This window comes from Lepidochelys olivacea (genome assembly GCF_965140295.1).
Source record: "Lepidochelys olivacea isolate rLepOli2 genome assembly, chromosome: 1".
NCBI classification, from domain to species: Eukaryota; Metazoa; Chordata; order Testudines; family Cheloniidae; genus Lepidochelys; species Lepidochelys olivacea.
The window spans coordinates 314,002,065-314,027,379 of NC_140411.1; the positions used below are offsets into that span (position 1 = coordinate 314,002,065).

The window sequence follows — 25,315 nt, forward strand, 5'->3', positions numbered from 1 at the left end:
CCTGCACAATTTTGTGGGTCACCTTCATAATCTCTATGGTTATTTAAATATTGATACTTTATTACTGTTCTTCTTTCCCATTGGTTCAGCAGTTCATACTTCCTATTGCTTTGTTCTTACGCATCCATCCTACCTGTGTGCCCTTCCTTTTGGCTGTCTTTTGTTACTGCACCTTATCTATCTTCGGCTCTGGTCCTTTGAGTTGTCCCAGGCAGACAGACTTCCACTGATTTTAATAAGGCTCTGGGCAGGCACAAGTGGAACAACTGGCAAGATTTTGAAGTTGTGGATAAACGTGCAGACCCTTAGCTTGTAAGCACCACATAGCAGCACAAACTCTTATTTATCCATAAACACAATGTACAGCTATGGCATTGCAGAAATAATACTGCTCAAAGTGAGTTGCAATCCAAAGTAGATTGTAGTTGTACCCATCAGGGAAAGACATTTTCTTTAATTCTTTTTTATGTCAAGACTCATTAAAATACTTAATAATAAGTGCTTTTCCAAGATGTTGTGGAAAGTGATAACCAAGGGGATGGAAAAGATACTCCGATTCCCATGGCTCATAATTAGCTGGTGTTTAAATCAGACTGTAAAGTAGATTAGACACGGTGTCTGTCTGCTAGTGTAAAGTAAACTGGATATAGCAACTAACAAGTAAAGAGCAACAAAACAAGAGAAAGGAAAAATGAAAACTTAGAAAACTTACCTGCCTCCCATAAATCAATTATTAACCTTAGCTAATTACTTTCTTGCGGCAAACAATTTATTACTTGGATTTGCCGCCCCCCCCCCGTGCACTAATTGCTCAAGAACATCTCACAACTTTTATAAACATGTTTTTGTTGATAATTCTTTTAATGAATATGGTTGAGGAATCGATTTTTCATACACTCACCAACCAAAGAATCTATCAAAAAGTCTATATTAAGAATGTGATCTTCAAGCTGTATGATTAGTCACCAAAGTCACACGGTATGATTTCTGCTCAGTTCTTGGCTTATTTAACCCTTTATAAACAGGAAGTATGCCTGAAGTAATCGTCTGGGCATTGACTCTCTCTGGGAGAGAGCAGGGAGAACTTTGGTATGTGAAATAGAGCCAGAGTTAAGCAAGCCTCTGAAATGTAAGGACATTTTAAATATTTACCTGTCACCTTTAGCTCAGTGAAGAGTATATATTTAGCTGCATGGCATAGGTGGATCCCATCCCATATTTTAAAAGACCTGCATTTCATCCTGACTGATGGAGACAGAAAAATAAAGGCTATCCGGCTGATTAGCAGACATTTCCTTTTCTACTGTCAAGTACTGCATCTACAGAGAGGGTCAGTTGACAGCACATAACTCAAACATGCCTATCTGTACATGAATGCAGAAATTCACACACACCTATCTATTTAGGCATAAACAAAATTCCCCAAACAGTTGTGTGAACAAAACCCATTTATACTAACATTCTAGAAAAAGTGACTAAAACAGAATGAACATGATCAGACCAAACAATGGCTAAGGTGTGAATAATGTATCCCACTATTTGGCCAGCTCCGTTTTTAATCCAAAAGCGAGATTCAGAAGAGAGAGAGACCCAAAGGTACTACTGAGAAGTAGTTCTAGAGATAGACAAGAGCAATTTTACAATAATATAATAATACTAATAATTAATATAGTCATAATAGAATTGAATGAACAAAAAGTTAAAAGGCCTTCATCATAATTACATTAAATACTACTCACTGACATATAATAGATGAAACTTACAAATGAAAGAAAAGTCAGATAGATACAGCTATCAAAGTTTATATCATCTCATGAAAATTCAAACATTATTCAAAATCAGGGACAGTAGTTTTCTAATTTATCATCAAACAAATCACATCTTCATTTTTATTCACATCTTTATTCACATCTTCATTTTTCTTAGATTGTGCCAGAAAAAATATAGTACCATCTTAGCCATAAAACATATTTTTCTCCCTTAACAACCATAAACAAAACCATAGCATTTGTTCACAGGGCAAAAAACAGTCTTTTATTTCCTCTTCTGTGCCTGTGTTCTCTGGGATATATATCATGAAAGATATGTATAACTTCTTCCATTGAAAATATAACATGGTAGCACATCATTTTCAAATTTCATGCATGTCATAGACTTAAATTCTGACAGGGCAAAAAATTACGACCGACGTATCATAAGGATAACTGAAGACATGATCAGGATTCTTATGTTGCGCACACTGATGCTTGCAGGGAGGCAACAGGCCAGGTGGGGATCCTGTCTTTGCTCAACTTGAATATGGATATTCTGGGACATGTCATCCAGGAACCATATGACTGTGAGCTCAGACTATAAGGGAGGTTTCTGGGTTAGTCTGGAGAAAAGAGTGGAAAGACAATACCTACAATGAAGTAATCAGGCAAGAGAGCTGAGTAAATAGCCTGGGGAAGGGCTGTGAATTATGGATGTAAAAGTTAAGAGTTAATAAGTGAGGTGCCATTAGCTGGTGTTTGAGAATATGCAGCATTTCAACTAGATTTTGAAGGACCAATAAAACAGTTTGTGCTGAATACTGCAAGTGGATTCTCCATGCACTTCTTAAAAGGCCCAGGGAAATGAGTGCAGGAGGAGGCTGTGGGCAAAAAGAATAAAGAGTTTGTGATGGGAACCAGGCACACACTTCAAGTTTGGGGCCCACGGCTGGATCTCACATCAGTGTCATAGGTGCTGGAACTAGGGGTGTGGAGGGTGCTGCTGCACCCCCTGGCATGAAGTGGTTTCCATTAAAAACAGGGTTTACAGTTTGATTCAATGGTTCTCAGCACCTCCCCCCCCCAAAAAAAGTTGTTCCAGCACCCATGGTCAGTGTGAAAGAGAGCCCCCTTTTCACTCCTGCGTCAGTACAGGAAAGGCCAGCGCTGACCCTAGTGGAGAAAGGATTCCTGAACTGTGCAGCCTGGAGAGTGAAAACTACTTCTATTATTAAGCAACTCTTTGTCAACAGGAGTGATGAACTCCCTTCTCATCAGGGAGAGACTGTGGAGCATATGAAAACTGAGGCAGAGACATGTGATCTGAGCTGGAAAGGTATGATTCCATTACATGGATGAATCTCTGATGCAGGAGAAATAGGTGTAAGTTTTACTGTCATTGTGTTTATCTATAAGAGATTTTTATATTGAACCTATCACCATAGAGGTAAGCACTTCACATCATTAAAGAGGTCTTCTGTGATTGTACACAAACTGCCCTTGTGCATGAATCTTTGCCCCAATGGCAGAACTCCCATTGACTTCAATATGGTCACAATCTCATGTATGGTTTCAGAGTAGCAGCCGTGTTAATCTGTATTCGCAAAATGAAAAGGAGTACTAGTGGCACCTTAGAGACTAACACATTTATTTGAGCATAAGCTTTCATGAGCTACAGCTAACTTCATCAGATGCATTCAGTAGAAAATACAGTGGGGAGATTTATATACATCGAGAACATGAAACAATGGGTGTTACCATACACACTGTAGTGTATCTGACAGAGATTGGAATTTGGTCTAAAGCACCTATCTCAAAGTCTGATTCATCCCGCCCAGATGCTGTCATCCAAGAGTTAAGGATCAGTTGAATAAACATTTATCAGCTCAACATTTCTTCATAATTCTGCAAATCCTCATCATACAGTAAATGTTGAAAAATTCCACCAGTTAAAATATGTAGGAAATTACATGAAAAATAAATAATTTTGCAATGAACGAATTGTGCAGAGTGAAAGTGGTAAGTTGTGAAGGCTTTTTATGATGGGCCTGACTCCATGACCTTGGAGTGGAGAAGTGCATTGTACACACTGATTACCTCCAGGCGGATGTAGCAGTTAGAGATGAGCAGTATTGCCATGAGTCAGACCCAAAAAATCATGAGATTTGCTTAAAAATCATGAGAATTTGAGAAAAAAAATATGTGTGGGAGTTTTATTTGTTTTTTGAACATTTAGGTTTCATTCAAGCCAAATCTTCAGGTTGTTTGCTGCATCCAGGAGGGATAAGTAACCTATTTATCTTTTGTGGAACATTTACAAAAGAATAATTTGCTGTATGATCATTTCCAGTACAACAATAATTGAGAGATGGATTTTTTTAACTACTCAAAAATCAGTTAGAATCATAGCTTCAGAAAGGAAAACATACTTTGTAGCTTGTGAGCACTGCAATGCATTTCGACTGTTACCATCTGGAGCAATCAATTCAGCTCATTTAATATGCCTGCAGTCCAAATGAAGAGCAGATATTTCACTTCATTTAATCTAAAAAAAAAATGGTTCTTCTTTATAGTATAGTGTTTTCATCATTCTCACATTCATTTATTTTTATTAATTATTATTATAATAATCTCTCTCAACCTGCAGGGCCTAAATGTGGGAAAACACAGCATGATAAAGAACCAAAAAGAAGGGCACAAAAATGCCATTCATATAGGAAACTTAAAGTGTTGTGGGATTCACTCTGTTAGTGTAAATGACTCTTCTTATAATACCAACAGAAGTTGATCCAATAAAAAAAATTACCTCACCCACCTTGTTTCTTTCTATAATCCCAGTTTAATGATTTTGAATTTCTGATGTACATTATTTTCAGCAATGAGACTTGGGGGCATGAGTGGGATCACAAATGTGTGTGGAACGTAGTTACCTTGGGTTTAAAATGAAAGAAGGGACATTTGGGGGTATAACAATATATGTCAATTAATGTTGCCAAATATATGATTACAGAAATGTTTCCCAAATCTGAATGTCAAGGACTATGAAAAGTTTCATGAAGTTACTTTATTCTTGGGGAACATAGGAATAAAAACTAATGATTAAACAAAAGGTAACTGTTGGGTCATAATTATATCATCACATTTATAATTTAAAAAAACAGGAAGTATATGCTTTATAGATACCCTTGTTACACACGTAGGATGTGGAGGCACTCTTAAAGATCATGGCAATGCCTGAAGTTCATGTCATGCCAACCTATTGCATTGAGAAAACAAATAAGGCTTCTGGCAATGACAGTGATCATCTACAATGGTACTGATTGAGCCAGTCATTTCCAGCAATTAATATTTATAGATTGGAGCTATTAGTGGGCGTCTTTATCTACCAAAATGTTGCCTTGGGCACTGGATTCCTAAACAGATACAGTTAGTACAAATGCTGTAAAAGGATAATGAAGTGATTTTTTTGTTCACTTTAAAGATTTATATTTTTTTGTTCACTTTAAAGATTTACATATTGATTATTGATCTCAAAACTGAGGAAAGAGCAATTGTTTAACACATGTGTGCGTGCTCACACACACACACACACACACAATACCCTAAGGTGCCACAAGGACTCCTCGTTTTTTTTGCTGATACAGACTAACACGGCTACCACTGAAAACTGATACATGGAGTTAGTTAGGACTCTAATTTAAATGTTGATTTCAGAATTTTCTTGTAATTTTCTAAATGTTTCAATTGTTCACCCACTAAAATACAGATCTGCATACTGAGTGTCCTTTCTGGTATCTGGAGAGGAGTACAAGAGATGCAGCTGCCACAATCATTCATGTTAGCATGGTAATCTTGGCTGGAACTCATTCCTCAGACTTATTTCATTATGCATCCAGAGGCCATATGTTATCATGATGAAATTACTGCAGACTCAGAGAAAGTACCAAACAGTCACTTAATACATAAGAGCTCTAACAATTATTCTTGTCATAAGAACAGCATTCACACTGAAAAGGCCAAATCTTAGTTTCATGAGTAGTTTCCATGAAGTCGATAGGACTATTTGTGAGTATAAGGCAAGTAGTATTTGGATCTTTGTATCTACATAAGATCTTATATTTAGCGCTTATCCAGCACCTTTTATCCATAGATCTGAAAGTGTTTTACAAGAGAGGCTAGTATCACTATCCCCATTTTACAGATGGAGAAATTGAGACAAGAGTGGCAATGCGGTTTGTCCAGAGTCATGCAGCAGGATAATGGCAGAGCCAGAAATAGAACCCAGGTCTCCTGAGTCCCACTCCAGTGCTGTATGCAAACTATCCTCCATAAATACACACTATTGGTCAGTGATTGCTTTATAAATATTGTATAGATTGTCCTAATATTTCAATCAGGACATTATTAAAAGGTTCAAAGTGCTACTGCTGACAATTTTGAAAATTTAGAAAACACACATGTATTTTATTTGACAATTCATACTGTCTGTCAAATATTTTTGCTTTTAATTTTACGCACAATTCTAAATCCACAGTATTTTATGGCATATTTTCTCAGCTTGATTGAATAGGGATACAAGGGGTGACTGCAACAGATAGAAAATTGGAAAAATAGGGGTGGTGTTTTGTTTTGTTTTGTTTTGTATGTGCAGTAGAGGCTCTGGCATATGTTTCACGTCTTGAGAATGAATGTGATCTACCAATGTTAAAAGCAAATCAGAATCAGCATGAAACAGAAGACGCACTGTTGAGAATAAAGCAAACTGATAACAACTGTCCAGTAGTTAATGAAAATGGATGTAAAAGAAATGAACAACAGAGAAAGAAATAACACAAGGAAGCCTGCTCAGACAGAGGCTCAAAAATGAAATAGAATTGTTTATTTTCTTAATTTGGCAACCTACTGTAAAATAGATGATAAACTTCACACACACTAATACTGTAAACAAAGGGAAAATATATTTCATTTTTAAGTTGTCCTATATATAACACTGATCTCTGTTCTAGAGTCTTCTGTTAGGAATATTCCTCCCTTTCATCACATTAAATACTTATTTCCTCCCTGTATCTATCAACTACTGTGGATTTGCCCTAAAAATGTATGGAGCAAGAGCTATTAAGGTTTTTTTAATAGTAATTCAAATTGAGAATCTGTTTCATAAATTTCTTTTTAGCTATTCCAATCCTTTTTTTAATTGTTCAAGCTTGTCACCTCATGTGTCTCTCCAAACTTGTTATGAATGTAATTACAATAAATTACTTGAAAAAAAGACATTATTTAGAAGTGTGTTATAGTTATCCAGAAACAGCTAGTTTTGTTTTAAGTATAGCTATTTAAAAGTAAAATTCTCAGCGGTAGCGGGCATTAAAACTGAAATCCATTTAGCTCTAATGACTCCTGTTTCATGTGAACTTCCTGTTTCTTCAGCATAGTAAAGGGAAAACAGGTTTTCTTTCTCTCAGCATACTGAGCATATAATGTCACCTTATTTATCAAGTCTTCAGTATCCTGAAGAGAAATGTGTACCTTGGTTTGCCCCTTGGCTTATTATTTTATTGCTGCTGGAAACTAGAGGGAAAGAGAAATAATAAAATAATTCACTCCAATAGTCTGCTAGGTATTATAGAAATACTCTGCTATAGCTGCTCTCTGGTGCTCAATCTTTTCACCCTTCAAATGACAGTGTGTGGTTGGAATTTCTGCCCTAGCCAATACAGAACCATGCCACTCTGATAATTAGGAGGAGAATATAGATGCATTATCAACTAATTGTAGGGAGAGAGTACCTTTCTAAAATTACTCTTAAAATGTTAGAAAGACAAGCTGTGAGGTAATATCTTTTATTGGACCAATGTCTGTTGGTGAAAAATACAAGGTTTCAAGCTCTTCTTCAGGTCTGGAAAGATACTCAGAGTGTTACTCTGAAACCAGCTAAATATAAGGTGGAGCAGATTGTTTAGCATAAGTAATTAGCAGATACTATAAGAGACTATTCAAGGCAAAAAAGCCAGTTAACGCCTTTGCAGTCATGGACAAAAAAAAGGGTTACTGATTTTTGCAATAAGCTATAAATACAGTGTCTTTGTTAAATCCATCACTTTTAGTGCCTAGCAAAATTATGAATTTAAACTTCCAGGCTCATCTTTGGAAGGTGTGCAGGTTTCTTCTGAGGATGAGGACTGAGAGATCAGCTATGGAGTGATTGGTTTGTGAAAAGTGTTCACCTATGGGTGAAACGGTGTTTTTGTCTTTTTTGTGTGCAAGTTAATTCAACAGAATATGATTGTTTTGTTTTGTCAAGGTTCCTCCCCCACTCTGAACTCTAGGGTACAGATGTGGGGACCTGCATGAAAAACCTCCTAAGCTTATCTTTACCAGCTTAGGTCAAAACTTCCCCAAGGTACAAAATATTACACCCGTTGTCCTTGGACTGGCCGCTACCACCACCAAACTAATACTGGTTACTGGGGAAGAGCTGTTTGGACGCGTCCTTCCCCCCAAAATACTTCCCAAAACCTTGCACCCCACTTCCTGGACAAGGTTTGGTAAAAAGTCTCACCAATTTGCCTCGGTGACTACAGACCCAGACCCTTGGATCTTAAGAACAATGAACAATCCTCCCAACACTTGTACCCCTCCTTTCCTGGGAAATGTTGGATAAAAAGCCTCACCAATTTGCATAGGTGACCACAGACCCAAACCCTTGGATCTAAGAACAATGAAAAAGCATTCAGTTTCTTACAAGAAGACTTTTAATAAAAATAGAAGTAAATAGAAATGAAGAAATCCCCCCTGTAAAATCAGGATGGTAGATATCTTACAGGGTAATTAGCTTCAAAAACATAGAGAACCCCTCTACGCAAAACCTTAAGTTACAAAAAAGATACACAGACAGAAATAGTTATTCTATTCAGCACAATTCTTTTCTCAGCCATTTAAAGAAATCATAATCTAACACATACCTAGCTAGATTACTTACTAAAAGTTCTAAGACTCCATTCCTGGTCTATCCCTGACAAAGACCAGCATATAGACAGACACACAGACCCTTTGTTTCTCTCCCTCCTCCCAGCTTTTGAAAGTATCTTGTCTCCTCATTGGTCATTTTGGTCAGGTGCCAGCGAGGTTACCTTTAGCTTCTTAACCCTTTACAGGTGAGAGGAGCTTTCCCCTGGCCAGGAAGGATTTCAAAGGGGTTTACCCTTCCCTTTATATTAAGACATGTTTAATTCACATAGTTGTTATAGAAGCATTTAGTGCACTGGATGGCAGGCACCACATGTTGTGATAGGCATGTGTAAGGTGCGTTGAGGAGAGTATTGATTATCTCGGCAATGGAGAAATGCCTGCAGGTTTTGCATCTGTTGTTCTGGCAGTGTCTGATGCAGCTTTGATTTGGTCTGTTCTGGCCTGTGGGGAGTTTGCTTCTGATTATGAGCTTAGAGGGAAGGGGGAGAGTATTTGAAGGCCAGAAGAGGGCGGGTCAGGAAAAATTTCTTTCAGAATATCACCCGTCAAGTATGGGTTGTAATTTTTTAATGATACCCTGTAGAGCTTCCAGTGTGGAGAAAATATCTCTAGCTCAGCTTTATTAAGCACCCACCTAGACAACATGAGCCAGTTCCAGAGCTGCTGTAGATTCACTGATTCACACAAGCTCAGTATCTAGACTCTAAGGGAATACAAACTTGGTCATGAATTTGAGGAAGATCCTACTTATTGTCTAAGGAAAACACACCATTTCAAAAATATGCTTTTTTGAACAGAGAGGCTATCTTGAAAACATCCTCTGTGGATCTAATTTGCACTGCAATGCAGAAAATGGGGAGAACTATTTTGGAGATATTTTGCTATGGGCTGGCAAATCTTCTTTAAAGTCAATATTAAAAAGTCTGAACTTTCTAGCAGTTACCACGTATAGTGATTCCCATACTTTCCTCACTAGTGTTATTTCTAGGCAAGCCTAACAAATTCTTCAGAGAAACTAAAACAAACAAACAAAAAACCTAGAGCTGGTCAGAAATTTTCCAGCAGGACATTTGGAAAATGCTGGTTCATGAAAATTGATCTATTCTTCAGGACAGAAACAAGGCAGCTTTATGATGGAAACCTGCCAGGTTGGCCGTTTCTCTAGCTCCCCAACAGGTGAGCTGCTGAGGAGCTTGGGAGAAAAAGGGTTTTCAGGCTCCCCACAGCACTACTGAGTGGACAGACGGGGATCCCAGGGAGCATATTTTCTTGTGGACCACCAAACCATTCCTAATGCCTTGAACAAAATATTGCAGCTTTCAACTTATGCCAGAAAATTCAAGTTTTTGGCTTTTTGACCCAAAATTTCTCATGGAACTTGAATTCCGTTTTCTGGCCAGCTCTAAAAAACCCAGCTATCTATGTCATTTGTCAGTGGGGATAAATTTTCTTTCTGATCCTCAGGGGTTACCCCTTTTCCTTCTTCAGACATATTAAGATATCTTATAATCATCTAGACATAATGGTGCTTCTGGTCCCATTGAACAATTATACTCATCATCAACTATCAGAATAAGGAGGGGAAAGTCTCAATGGAAGCACCTGCTGGCCTTTGAAATGGCCAATTCCCATGGCAGGGTACCACAGGGACAGAGTGGGATCAGGTCATGAAGCAGGTCTTCTCTTCCACGGCTGGTCCTGCTAAAGCCTCACCCTGGTAAATCTGAGTGGCACACTTATTAACATTGATGTATGTCACATCAGCACTAAAATATCCTTTTTTATATTGTCTGTAGGAAAACAGTGATTTTCAATAAGTTTTATGTGCAGTTATACCATACTGTTTAAGTTATGGGGTAGGCTTCACTTTAATTGGCAACCATTTGTGCATAGTTTTTCTTTTAGTAACACCCACTGAGAAACTTCCGGATGTATTTTCCCTTAGTGGTTTTGTCCTCCATTTAGCTAACATTGATTTCTTTTCTCCCTGTATTTCTAATGAAGCAGAAACCAACCCAGCTTCCTTTTGTTTACACTTTTGCCTATACATTAGCAATATCAAAAATAGTCAAAGGAATGCACACAGCTTTGAGATGAATGTTAGTGAATGTTAATGAAGGGCATGCCAAAAAGGGGGAGAGATCATGGGGTTTGATGGCTCATATAAACATGCTCACGGTTCTTTTTAAAAAGTTATTTCTTAATGAAATAGGATTATACTTTTATATATATGTTTTTAGAAACAGGAAGACATTTACCACTAAACTATAATGTTCTTCAGATAACCACTTTTGGGGACTTAGTAAGTTCAGTGTTTCCTCTTTTGCACAACACTGAGAGCGGAACTACTCACAAGTATGGATTACTGATGGGAAATCCAGAGAATTTTTGTGGTTCCACAAAACCACAAGAATGTTTTTGAAAGCCAATATTTACAAGGAGACTAAAACGTCTAAAAGGAGCCCAACCCAGAAAGTTGTACAAAGTTGGGAATTCAAGAACCCCGGAAGATTTATAGGTTTACATGTTCAGAATCTCACAAATCTAAGGGCAGATCTTAGAATATAAGAATATGGAAAGCAAACGCAAGCTAAATTGCTGTAGCAGTAGTAAATGAAACCAAAATTTCGCCCAGATTTGCAGATAGCCAAGAAACTTCAGATATGCTAATATATCTTATAATTATACTAAATAGGAAAGCTCTTCCATACATCTTTTAAATTATTATTCAATTATATTTTAATAAATTTTAGATTATTATTTACCTCTAACCAAAATTAAATTGGATTTGTTTGCCATCCTTGCAGATGTAGTTTTATGCTTTATTAAACTCAGAAAAATTAACTGTCAAAAGACCAAAACAGTAGCAAATAGTAACAGCCATTGTAACAAAGTTAACAAACTTCATTGACATATTTTAGGAGCTCTTGTGAGCTGCCAGTCTAAGTGGGATAGATATTAGTTTCTAATATGGTAATTAAAACTAATTTTGTAACATGGCATCACAGAACCGTAGGGTTAGACAGGAACACAACGGTCATCCAGTCTAACTCCACATATTGCCTTGAATCTGTCTGTCCATGCAGCTTTTATTGTCATTAGAGTTTCATCATGAATCAGGAAACGTTTATGGTAATATGAAAACCAGATACATCCCCTGTGATGTTCCCCTCTGGTGGTATCTGGATTGGTGATCTGCTAGACCACTGCAATCCCTGACTCTGGGAACCAGCCTTACCCTGTTCTGCTGTGAGAACCCCCAATCCTGGGCTGTTTACGCACAGCCTCTGGCATGTAAGTTGCTCCCAGCTACTTGCAAGCAAATTACACTAGCCAATATCTCCAGTCCTAGACGCAAGCCTAGGAACCTCCATCTTGCAGTGTCCAGTTATGCCTGCTGCGCACTACAAGCTTATATAAGTTCGTCAATTTAACAAAGAAATTGATATGTACCAGGCTTGTTCTCCCAAGGGGAGTCTCTGACACACTGTAAATCAAATGCACTGCTTCAGGTAGAATAAACAAACAGATTTATTAACTATAAAGGTAGATTTAAGTGATTATAAGTCAAAGCATAACAAGTCAGACTTGGTCAGACGAAATAAAAGCAAAAATCATTCTAAGCTGAACTTAACACTTTCAGTGTCCTTACAAACTTAGATGCTCCTCACCACAGGCTGGCTCTTCAGCCAGGCTCTGCCCTTTAATCAGTAGTTAAGCTGCTTGGTGGTGGTGGTGTCTGTAAATGTAGGTGGAAGAGAGAGAGCATTGCAAAATGTCTCTCCCTTTTATCATGTCCTTTCTTTCCTCTTGGCTTTGCCCCTCCCCCTCCTCCCCCCTTCAGAGTCAGGTTAGCATTACCTCATGGCAGTTCCAAAATGGCCAAAGGAAGGGGCGTGACTCCCTGGAGGGTCTAACAGATTATTTTGTTGCTGACTAAACCAATGTTCATTGTTCCTGTGAGGCTGGGCTGGGTCTGTCCCATCCATGCCCTAATGAGGTGTGAACTGCCTGTCTGCTCTTGGAGAGTTTTTACCTGGGCTTGCTTTAAGCCACGAGGATACATTTTCAGCCTCATAGCTATATACATTAAATTATAATCTATAACATTACTGTAACAATTACTAAAACATCACTATAACAACCATGCCCAGTGCATTATGAGCCTTCCAAAGACACCCAACATGACAAACTTTGCATTGGATACCACACAATCATTTTATAAAGATAAACATGGGGGTGTAGGGTGTTCCCCCAAGGTACACAGCGGCACATCCCCGTCAACTCATATTAACAGTTCCCATGGGCTATAACGCATGAAATGAACCAGGACTTTAGGATCAAATATTGGAAATCATTACACTGATGAGTAGGCAACTGAATGTTTTTTAAACTTGTAGATTCTGATAACATTTTGAAAAGGGGGCTTATAGATAGACTGAATAGGACTATGTCCTTGTTACCTTACTCAGGTGTGTAGTTACTCTGAGAGTAAGGAGAACAAGATTTGTCCCGTATTTCTATAAGATGGTAAAATAAAACATAAAATTATTAAAAGCTATTTTCATGTATGACAAATATTGTAGCTGTCCTTAAACTTCCAATTTACCAACACAAGGCCAGATTCTGCTTAACTTTTTTGTGAATATCCCTATTCTTGTATGGTTCACTTTAGGGCTATGCACTAAATGGGAGATAAGAGATTTAGGACCATTTGCTGAGGGTGCCATCTGGCCTTGTCACCTGTCTGTACAGTGAGTGGGAGCACAGCTGGAGTAACTGTTCTCCAGGTTAGAGGAAAGTGTACTATGCGGATGGTGACATTATAAGCACACAGGGACAAAATCAGAAAGGCTAAGGCACAAAATGGTTAGACCTAGAAAGGGACAGAAAAGGCAGTAAGAAAAGATTCTATAAATATATTAGGAGGGAGAGAAAGACCAATGTATGTCTGCTACTTGACGGGGTAGAGGAGCTGATAACAGATGACATCAAGAAAGCTGAGGTGTTTTGCTTCACTCTTCACTAAAAATGTTAATTGTGACCAGACACTTAACACAGATAATATTAACAAGAAGGAAGAAGGAACATAAGCCAAAATAGGGAAAGAACAGGTTAAATAATATTTAACTAAATTAGATGTATTCAAGTCAGCAGGGCCTAATGAAATTAATCTTAGGGTATTTATGGAATTAGCTGAAGCAATCTCAGAACCATTAGCAATTATTTCTGAAAACTCATGGACAGGTGAGGTCCAAGAGGACTGTAGCATGGTGAACATAATACCTATCTTTAAAAGGTGAAACAAAGTGGACACAGAGAATTATAGACCAGTCTGCCTAACTTCAGAACCTGGAGAAATACTGGAACAAATTATAAACAATCAATTTTTAAGCATTTAGAGCATAAGATGATAATAAATAACAGCCAACAGGGATTTGTCAAGACCAAATCATGGCAAACTAACCTAATTTCCTTCTTTTATATGATTACTGGCCTAGGGTTGGGAGGAAGCTGTAGATGTGATATAGCTTAAGTTTTGTAAGGCTTTTAACACAGTTCCACATGATATTCTCATAGGCAAAATAGGAAATTGTGGTCTAGAAGAAATAACTCTAAAATAAGTGTATAACCGGCTGACAAACCATACACAAAGAGTAGTTTTCAATGGTTCACTGTCAAACTGGAAGGATTTACCTAATGGGGTCCTGCAGAGGTCTATCCTGGATCCAGTACTTCAATATTTTCAGTGATGACTTGGAAAATAGAGTGTAGAATATGCTTATAAAATTTGCAGATGATACTAAATTGGGAGTGGTTGCAAGCACTTTGGAGGATAGGATTAGAATTCAAAATTACCTGGACCACACAACAAAAACACTAACCCAGGAACCTATTCTTGCAACAAAGCCCGTTGCCAACTGTGTCCACATATCTATTCAGGGGACACCATCATAGGGCCTAATCACATCAGCCACACTATCAGAGGCTCGTTCACCTGCACATCTACCAATGTGATATATGCCATCATGTGCCAGCAATGCCCCTCTGCCATGTACATTGGCCAGACTGGACAGTCTCTACGTAAAAGAGTAAATGGACACAAATCAGACATCAAGAATTATAACATTCAACAACCAGTCAGAGAACACTTCAATCTCTTTGGTCACTCGATTACAAACCTAAAAGTGGCAATTCTTAAAAAAAAACCTTCAAAAACAGACTCCAACAAGAGACTGTTGAATTGGAATTAATTTGCAAACTGGACACCAATACATTAGGCTTGAATAAAGACTGAGAGTGGATGTGCCATTACACAAAGTAAAACTATTTCCCCATGTTTATCCCCCCCCCCCCCAGCCCTACTGTTCCTCTGATGTTTTTGTCAACTGCTGGAAATGGCCCACCTTGATTATCACTACAAACGTTTTTTTCTTTCCTGCTGGTAATAGCTCACCTTACCTGATCACTCTCATTACAGTGTGCATGGTAACACCCATTGTTTCATGTTCTCTATGTATATAAAATCTCCCCACTGTATTTTCCACTGCATGCATCCGATGTAGTGAGCTGTAACTCACGAAAGCTTATGCTCAAATAAATTTGTTAGTCTATAAGGTGCCACAAGTACTCCTTTTCTTTTGAAAGAGAATAGAGACATTACCACCCTCTGTTATCAGAGCAAGACTTAGCTCTGTGTCTCTTCTTTACTGCATCTGGAGGGATGGGGCAGATTTATTCCCAACTAATTTCCCACACCAATGTCATTAGATAGGGTTTGCAAACAAAGAACATGTCTTTTGTCAAAAGAAACATGTGTTCTGACATTATTTCTATACATTCTCAGTTTACCTGATTTATGTATGAAGGTATGATTATTTACATCTGAGAGGACTCACAAGATAATATATTTAAATGGGTCTTTCTTCCCCCTAATTATTCTTCTCTAGCTACTATGACAATTATCCCTTATCAGTTTCCCAGGTTTATATATGCTTATGTAGGCATTATATATGTTAAGGGAATGGTTTCCCAGACTATCTGGAATTCTATGGACATAGAGGCACCCAAGATTATTATGTACAGTCTAACATATATGACAGGTTTCAGAGTAACAGCCGTGTTAATCTGTATTCGCAAAAAGAAAAGGAGTACCTGTGGCACCTTAGGGACCAACCAATTTATTTGAGCATAAGCTTTCATGAGCTTCAGCTCACTTCATCGGATGCATACTGTGGAAAATACAGAAGATGTTTTTATACACACAGACCATGAAAAAATGGGTGTTTATCACTACAAAAGGTTTTCTCTCCCTCCACCCCACTCTCCTGCTGGTAATAGCTTATCTAAAGTGATCACTCTCCTTACAATGTGTATGATAATCAAGGTGGGCCATTTCCAGCACAAATCCAGGGTTTAACAAGAACGTCTGAGGAACAGTGGGGGGGGGGAGGAATAAACAAGGGGAAATAGGTTACTTTTTTATAATGAATCAACCATTCCCAGTCTCTATTCAAGCCTAAGTTAATTGTATCCAATTTGCAAATTAATTCCAATTCAGCAGTCTCTCGTTGGAGTCACATTGTAAGGAGAGTGATCACTTTAGATAAGCTATTACCAACAGGAGAGTGGTTTGAGGTCGGGGGGGGGAGAGAAAACCTGGATTTGTGCTGGAAATGGCCCACTTTGCATGTGTAAGTGGAGCATGACTCATGGGAATCTTCCTCATGAACAATTTAGGGGTCAGAATCTCTATTGCCCTGTACTTTGTATAGTTATTTACACTGGTAAAAAGTGGCTGAAAACCACTGCATCAGTGGCGCTTTACACCCACATTGTACTGATGTAAATTATAGCACATAGTCCAGGGAAATGGAGAATTAGGCCCCAGGCCTAGGCCATTGTCCTCTATTGTCTAATAAATTAAATGAAAAGGGAGAGATCAGTGCAGGGATCATAAGCAACTACTCATTTTCATGAGCGATTGTTCTGTTCTTTGTTCTGTTAAATATTGTTCTGGTGGAGCACATAATGAATAATTATAGAATATGGATTCAGTTCTATTTTTTAAATTTCCATAAAGTCTACTTCCTTTGAAGATTGCAAAAGAGATTTTTCTTAAAATACTTGCTTCTCAAAATAAAATAATATTAGCCTACAGTATTCACACCAGTTACAAAACATTGTTTCTCTTATACTGGCTGCCAATATAAACATTTTTGACATAGCCTTCACCAAGTGTACAAGTGTTACCTTGATAGCAAGAAATTCTATATCACTTCTTTGCAAAAGTCAAACATTCAATCACAGAGTACCAGGACATATGGAAAAACATTTATATAAAAAAATTACAAGAGAGAAGAAAGAAAGAAATCTTGCTTTTTATCAGAGTTCAAATCACAAGAAGTCTATTAGCTTACAAAAAGAAACCTCTGAGTATATGAACATTCTGATCCAGAATATGAATGAAAAAATTAAATTAATACTTGTAGTATCTGAAAGCAGTTATTGTGAATCATCTTGTGACTACTGGCCAATGAAAAGAAGCCGGAATGTGAGATCTATTTTCACTATTTATGCACTGGATGTGGAAAATCTACCTGAGTATTCATGTTTGTTGGATTTCCTTTTGAAAGGGTGTAAATGCCTATGACCCGTCTATATTTCCTTGGCTATAATGCTATGAAAATTGTATTGTGTACATATCAAAGTCACAGGGCTACAGGCAAGATGTCTGGTAAATGCCCAACCACAGTGGTTGCCATTAAAGTGTTTTCATCTGTTACTGTACAATGGTATCTGAAATTATAATAGTTTTTCTCAATACCTAAAATAGGAGCTATTGAGGTAAAGGTTGGCATTTTTGACTTTTTCACAATTTGTACTCTATAATATTTTTAGGGCTGTTGGTTAATCACAATTAACTCATGTTACATAGCTGCTCTCAAAAACAAAACAATGTAAAACTTTAGAGCCTACAAGTCCACTCAGTCCTACTTCTTGTTCAGCAAATTGCTAAGACAAACAAGTTTGTTTACATTTATGGGAGATAATTTTGCCCACTTCTTATTTACTATGTCACCTGAAAGTGAGAACAGGCATTCACATGGCACTTTTGTAGCTGGCATTGTAAGGTATTTATGTGCCAGATATGCTAAACATTTGTATGTCCCTTCATGCTTTGGCCACTATTCCAGAGGACATGCTTCCATGCTAATGACGCTCGTTAAAAAAATAATGCATTAATTAAATTTGTGACTGAACTCCTTGGGGGAGAATTGTATGTCTCCAGCTCTGTTTTACCCTCTTTCTGCCATATATCATATTATAGTAGTCTCGGATGATGCCTCAGCAAATGTTGTTCATTTTAAGAACACTTTCGCTGCAGATTTGACAAAATGCAAAGAAGGTACCAATGTGAGATTTCTAAAGATAGTTACAGCACTTGACCCAAGGTTTAAGAATCTGAAGTACCTTCCAAAATCTGTGAGGGACTAGGTGTTGAGCATGCTTTCAGAAGTCTTAAAAGAGCAACACTCTGATGCGGAAACTACTGAAACCGAATCACCAAAAAAAGAAAATCAACCTTCTGCTAGTGGTATCTGACTCAGATGATGAAAATGACATGCATCAGTCTGCACTGCTTTGGATCATTATCAAGCAGGACCTGTCAGCAGCATAGATGTATGTCCTCTGGAATGATGGTTGAAGCATGAAGGGACGTATGAATGTTTAGCACATCTGGCATGTAAATATCTTGCGATGCCAGCTATAACAATGCCATGTGAATGCCTGTTCTCACTTTGAGGTCACATTGTGAACAAGGTGCGGGTAGCATTATCTCCTGAAAATGTAAACAAACTTGTTTGTCTGAGCAATTGGCTGAACAAGAAATAGGACAGTAGGCTCTAAAGTTTTACATTGTTTTATTTTTGAATGCAGAGGTTTTTTGTACATAATTCTACATTTGTAAGTTCAGCTTTCATGACAAAGAGATAGCACTACAGTACTTGTATTAGGTAAATTGAAAAATACGATTTCTTTTGTTTTTTACAGTGCAAATATCTGTAATCAAAAATAAATAAAAAGTGAGCACTGTACACTTTGCATTCTATGCTGTAATTGAGATAAATATATTTGAAAATGTAGAAAACATCAAAAAATATTTAAATGGTATTCTATTGTTAACATTGCAATTAATCACATGATTAATCATGATTAGTTTTTTAATCACTTGACAGCCCTAATATTTCTGTGATCTAATACAATACCTTTAATGAGAGATTAAAATATATATTCATTTCCTCTCACATCCCATAGTGTGAGAAAAGCACATGTAATTTCCTCACTTTCTCCTCCCTCAACTTCTCCTTCCCTGCAACTTCATGGAGGTCTCCTGATTCGGGATGGGACAGATTACTAAATCACTTCACTTATTTGGTAGGCTAGATTGATCTCTGACATCAGTTCAATTGAACTTAATTCACACGAGGGATACATTTGTCCCAGCTACTCCTACACTACTGGCTCCTCCTTTGAATTCCTAATTCAGTCTCCATCAGGAGATGTTGTGGTCCAATATCTGCAGCACTAATCAGCTTGATTCCACTGCTTCTGCCTTGTAATGTTAGATATTTGGCAAGGGGCCAATTCTGTGGCAATTCCTATGATCATTATGTCACTGGGACTGATTTTAAAACATTGGGAACATACAGTGAGATACTGTTTTATAGTGTAGCATACTTGTACCTCATGCTAAAACTTATACCTGGAAGAAGAGGTGGAAATCACACTGATATTTGACTATACCAATAGACACAACCTACATTTTGAGGAGTTTCTCTGCCTACCTGTCACATGAAGGCAAGAACAATGACAAGAATCTCTGTGGCCACAAAGACACCAGCAAGCTAGAGGGGATCATATCAACCAGAGCACCTTATTTCAATAAAAAGAAGAGGAGTACTTGTGGCACCTTAGAGACTAACAAATTTATTAGAGCATAAGCTTTTGTGGGCTACAGCTCACTTCATTGGGATGGAACATATAATAATGGAACATTCAATGCATCCGATGAAGTGAGCTGTAGCCCACGAAAGCTTATGCTCTAATAAATGTGTTAGTCTCTAAGGTGCCACAAGTCTTCCTTTTCTTTTTGCGGATACAGACTAACACGGCTGTTACTCTGAAACTTCTCAGAATGGTTTCTACTTCAGGATAACTTTGACACACCTTCTCCATATTGGGCTAACATAAATATAAATAATGTAGATAGATGGTGCAGTGTCTATAATTTGAGAAGAAATGTAGAATGAAGATTTGGTAATTTAACAATAGGAAAAAATTATGTAACATTAAAAAACTGTAGTTAACAGTAGTTAGTATGCCTGTGGTTCAGTATAAAAAGCAATGGCATTTACTTGTGCTTAACATTAATGGTTTCGTAGGGAATGGTCTTTCACAATTTGGCAGATCTGGCTTAACTAGATAAAACTGTAAAGAATGTACCAGATCTGACGATGAAATATATGTGTGTGTGTGTGTGTGTGTTTGATACAGTCATGGAGTTAGTAAAAGTCAGAAAAGCAAACCTACTGGCAGCTAAAAATGCCATACTTCTATTTCTGAAATCTTGTTTGCTCCTTATTCCTTCTAAGAACCTGCAAAAAGGCAGTGTGATGCACTGGGGTGATCTTCAGCTGCTGGAGTTGTCTACCTTTTTTATTAAAAAAACACAAACACATCAGTTGGTTTCCCCCTTGAAAACCCCATTCCCCTGATTTGAATGACCATGTGGAGGATCCATGTAAAAATCTATATCCTTTGAGCCATGCCAGCCAATGGGGGCCGGGTAAAAGGGGCAATTGTCCAGGTGATTTAAAAGGTCTCGGGGGCCCCCACCCACCATCGCCAGCAGTGCAGCAGAGCTAAGGCAGGTTTCCTGCCCGCCCTCACTCCGCACCACTCCCAGAAGCGGCTGGAACGGCCCTATGTCCCAGGGCAGGGGGTCTGCACTCATTGACCCCACCCCCAGTGACAACTCTGCAGTTCCCATTCACTGGGAACTGCAGCCAATGGGAGCTGCAGGGGGCGGGGGGCAAGGGGCTGTGGGCAGCAGCACGTGGAGAACCCCTGGGTCCCTCACCTAAAAGCCACTGCCAGAGGGATGTGCCAGTCACTTTTGGGAGGTAAGCGCTGACCCCCAGAGAAGTCAGGTAAACACTAGTAACTACCAGTGAAAATAAAGGGTGAGCATCAGCCACAATATTCAAGAGAGGAGACTGAATTTTGAACAGCCATACATTTTCAGGATGTTGGGATCCAGGGCTTTTCTTTTGTCCCATCTCTATATAAAAGAGAAATATACTGTTATTTGGGATGATTGATTTTCTTTTATACCAGTAGACTGAAAGTGTCAGAGATACAGAGATGAAGCCTTTGTGAAATCAGATTATGTGAACCTGATGATTACACAAATTGAGTGGTAATGGAGTAATGGATATGGGTGCTTTGGCTACCAAAACTATGAAGGGCAACTACTTTAGTCTCAGACTCATGGACTTTAAGGCCAGAAGGGAACATCACAATCATCTAGCCTGACCTCCTGCATATCACGGGCCACAAAATCTCATCCATCCCCTCCTGTGATAGACCCATAACCTGTGGCTGAATTATTGAAGTCCTCATATCATGACTTAAAGACTTCAAGTAATTTTTCATGTAATTTAAGGACAAAAAGATAAAATCTCTCTGGGATGTGGGTATAGACATCAAAGCAAACACCATATAAAGCCATTAACTTACCATGCATATTTATGAAAGTTGAAAAAAAAAAAAACACTTGACTCCAGTATCATGAATGCATATGGAATAGTATATAGTCTCCTCAATAAAATAAACATCAATATAATAATTAACAATATACTTTATATGAGTGAATTCAAGTCCCAGTTGCATTCAGTCCTAAAAATTTGAAGTAGACCTGATCCTATTACATTGGAGTTAATGGAAGTCTTCTCATTCATTTCAAGGGGCTTTGGATGAGGCCCAAAGAATTTCAAGTCAGTGGGAATGCACAGATGGGAGAGATAAATTTGGAGAAATGTATCCAGTTATAACATCTGGAAGAGAGATTAAAGGGATTCAGGGCAAATTTGCTTCTGTGGAAGCAAGAAAATGACACTTCTAAGTATTACTAGAGTAATTAATTCTTCCAGCTGCAGTGGCCTAAAAATAAGTATGTCATTAGTATTGGTCTTGGTTTTAGGAATTCAGAGTTCAAAGTAGCAAGTCATTGCCTCTCTATAAGACACATAATTAAGACACTTAAGTAAATAACCTCTTTTTATAAATCTTTCCATGAGTGTATATCCCAAGTAATGATCTGTTTCAGTGGAGAAATAACTGCTTTGAAATATTCTGAAGTAACTATTAAAAGTAAGTAAAAGAAAGTAATCCTTTCTGTTGATTTTTATAGATTAGTAGATTCCAAGGCCAGAAGGGACCATTGTGATCATCTAGACCGGGGTCTGCAACTTTCGGCATGCAGCCCATCAGGGAAATCAGCTGGCAGGCCGCGAGACATTTTGTTTACATTTACCATCCATAGGCACGTCAATGTAAACAAAATGTCTCACAGCCCACCAGCAGATTACCCTGATGGGCCGCATGCCAAAGGTTGCTGACCCCTGATCTAGACTGACCTCTGCATAAAACAGGCCATAGAACTTCCCCAAAATAATTCCTAATGCATATATTTTAGGAAAACATCCAAACATTAATTAAAATTGTCATTGATGAAGAATCCACCATAAACCTTGGTAAGTTGTTCCAACAGTTAATTACTCTCTCTTAAAAATGTTATGCTTTATTTACAGTCTGAATTTGTTTAGCTTCAATTTCCAGACATTGGATTGTGTTATACCTTTCTCAACTACATTGATTTTTTTTATTACATATTTGTTCTCCATATAGGTACTTATAGACTATAATCAAGTCACCCCTTAAAACTTTCCCTTTGTTCAGCTAAATAGATTAAGCTCCTTACATTTTTCACCATAAGGCATGTTTTCTAATCATTCTCTTAGCTCTTCTCTGAACCTCTTTAATTTCTCAACATCCTTCTTTAATGATGGACACCAGAACTAGATACAGTATTCCAGCAGCAATCACACCAGTGCCACATATAGACGTCAACTAACTTACTCCTACTTTATATTCCTCTGTTTAATAGTCCAAGGATCACATTAGTCCTTGTGGCCACAGCATTGCACAGGGAGCTCATGTGATGCTGATTATCCATCATGACCTAAAATCTTTTTCAGGACAGTGCTTCCCAGGATAGAGTCCCTCAAACTGTAAGTATGGCCTACATTCTTTGTTTCTATATCTATATATTTACATTTAGCCATATTAAAACATATTGTTTACCAAGTGATTCTGATCACTCTGTATCAGTGATGTTTGTTCCCTTTATTATTTACCACTATCAGATTTAAGGACCTGCATCAACCTGCTTACCTGCTGACTTAACCCCAGGAAGTCTTATAAGTGCAGCTGGGCCCCATTTGAGATGCCTAATTGGCCAAACCAACCTATTGGCTGAGGCGGTTAGCAGATCTGCTCTGAAGATCAGAAGTAGGGCACTGGTTGCTCAAAGTATTTATCCATGTCAGCAATAACTCCTGTAAGTCCTTGTTTCCAGACTTGCTTCTGTCCTGCTCCTGCCTTAGGCCCTGACCTGCTTCCATCTTTCCTCACTCCAGGTAACCCAGTTCTGACTTTGGCACTGACTTTGGCAATGACGTCTGACTTCAGTTCTTACTCTGGGCTCCAACTTCCGGTACCTGATTCTGGCTGTGACCCTTGGTTCTGACACCTGACTCTCGACTTCTGCTCTGACCACTATACCTTTCTCCAGATCCAACCACCTGGTACAACCACACATGTCCTGGTTACTAACAGCCATTCCTACAATTTTTGTGTTATCTGCAATCTTTATTTCTTATGATTTTGTTTTCTTCCAGGTCATTAATACAAATATTAAGTAGACTGGGGCTAAGAACCAATCCCTTCAAGACCCTACTAGAAATACACCTATTTGTTGATGATTCCCTGTTTACAATTACATTTTGAGACCTATCAGTTAGATGGCTTTTAATCCATGTAATGTGTGCCATGTTAATTTTATAATGTTCCAATTTTTTTAATGAAAATGTCATGTGGTACTAAAGCAAATGCTTTACAGAGGTCTAAGTATATTACATCAATGCTATTACCTTTATCAATGAAACCTGTAGTCTCATGAACAAAAAAATAGAAATCTAATTTGACAGGATCTATTTTCAATAGACCAGGGGTTCTCAAACTGGGGGTCGGGACCCCTCAGGGGGTTGCGAGGTTAATACATGAGAGGTTTACAGCTGTCAGCCTCCACCCAAAACCCCGCTTTGCCTCCAGCATTTATATTGGTGTTAAATATATTTAAAAGTGTTTTTAATTTATAAGGGGGGTCACACTCAGCGTCTTGTTATGTGAAAGGGGTCACCGGTACAAAAGTTTGAGAACCACTGCAATAGACCAATGTTGATTGATACCAATTCTATTTCCCTCCTTTTATTCTTTGTTAATTGAGTCCCGTATCAGCCATTCCATTATCTTGCCTGGGATCAATGTCAGACGCATAGGCCTATAATTACATAGGTCATCCCATATACCCTTTCTAAATAGTGTCACATCTGCTTTCTTCCAGTCTTTTGGAACTTCCCCTGGAACTTTTTAATATAAGGAAGTGAATACTGTTGTACAGACTTTCCTTGAAACTGTGACATACCTTCCCACCATTTCAGTTCTTTATGATCTTCAGGACTGAGAGAAAATTCTCAATAAAATAAGAAAGAAAAAAGAAAGAAATGTTTAAAAGCTCTCAACTGATGTTGTTTTCATACAAATTTCAGTCTTATTGTACCAAAATAAAAAATAACAACAAAAAAGAGATCTTGTGGTGTTTATAAAAGCTTTTTGAGAAGAAACTGTTACCGTGATAATATTGTTCTCAGCCAAACAACAGGTGAGGTATAAAGACAAATCATATATTTTCTAGGACAACATGATTTATTGACTTCTGGAAAAACATTAAAAGCAAGAAGCAGCAAAAGAAAGCAAAGCAAAAGAAAAGAAGCCTGAGAAATTTTCTTTTTCTCTGTGTCCATTTAAGAGAATGCTTTCTATTTTTTCATGAAGAACTATTATCTATACAATAGATAAATATGCTAAAAGTAATAGTTGTTAAATCTAACAACCTATAGTTTGGCCTTTAAAAAAAGAGATAAATTATTCCTGGTTAATCACTTTTTCAATAACTTTAGCCTCTTTCTTTGTTTTCATGGATATCAGTGAGCAGAACATAATTTCCTTGCATTTATTCTGTGAATATATTAAATATTTTAAATGTTTTACTGTGTGTGATGATTGTAAAGCTTTGTGGCTTAGCTGTGATAGGTCATATAACTAAAGTGCCTTATTCCTTTTCCTGATTGGATGGATGAGTGTGCAAGCATTTCTGGGGCAAAATGTTTGCACTTTTACATTTGAAA

At 37.9% G+C, this 25,315-nt stretch overlaps 1 long non-coding RNA gene across 1 annotated transcript in view; it reads left to right on the top strand.

Annotated features, from left to right (window-relative positions):
* Positions 1 to 23,779, top strand: part of LOC311515573 — a 37,542-nt gene extending 13,763 nt beyond the window's left edge. The window contains exons 2-3 of the long non-coding RNA XR_014710181.1: positions 23,045 to 23,077; positions 23,213 to 23,779. This is a non-coding gene — a long non-coding RNA (uncharacterized lncRNA). The remainder of the gene's footprint in view (positions 1 to 23,044; positions 23,078 to 23,212) is intronic.
* Positions 23,780 to 25,315: the final 1,536 nt, after the last annotated feature.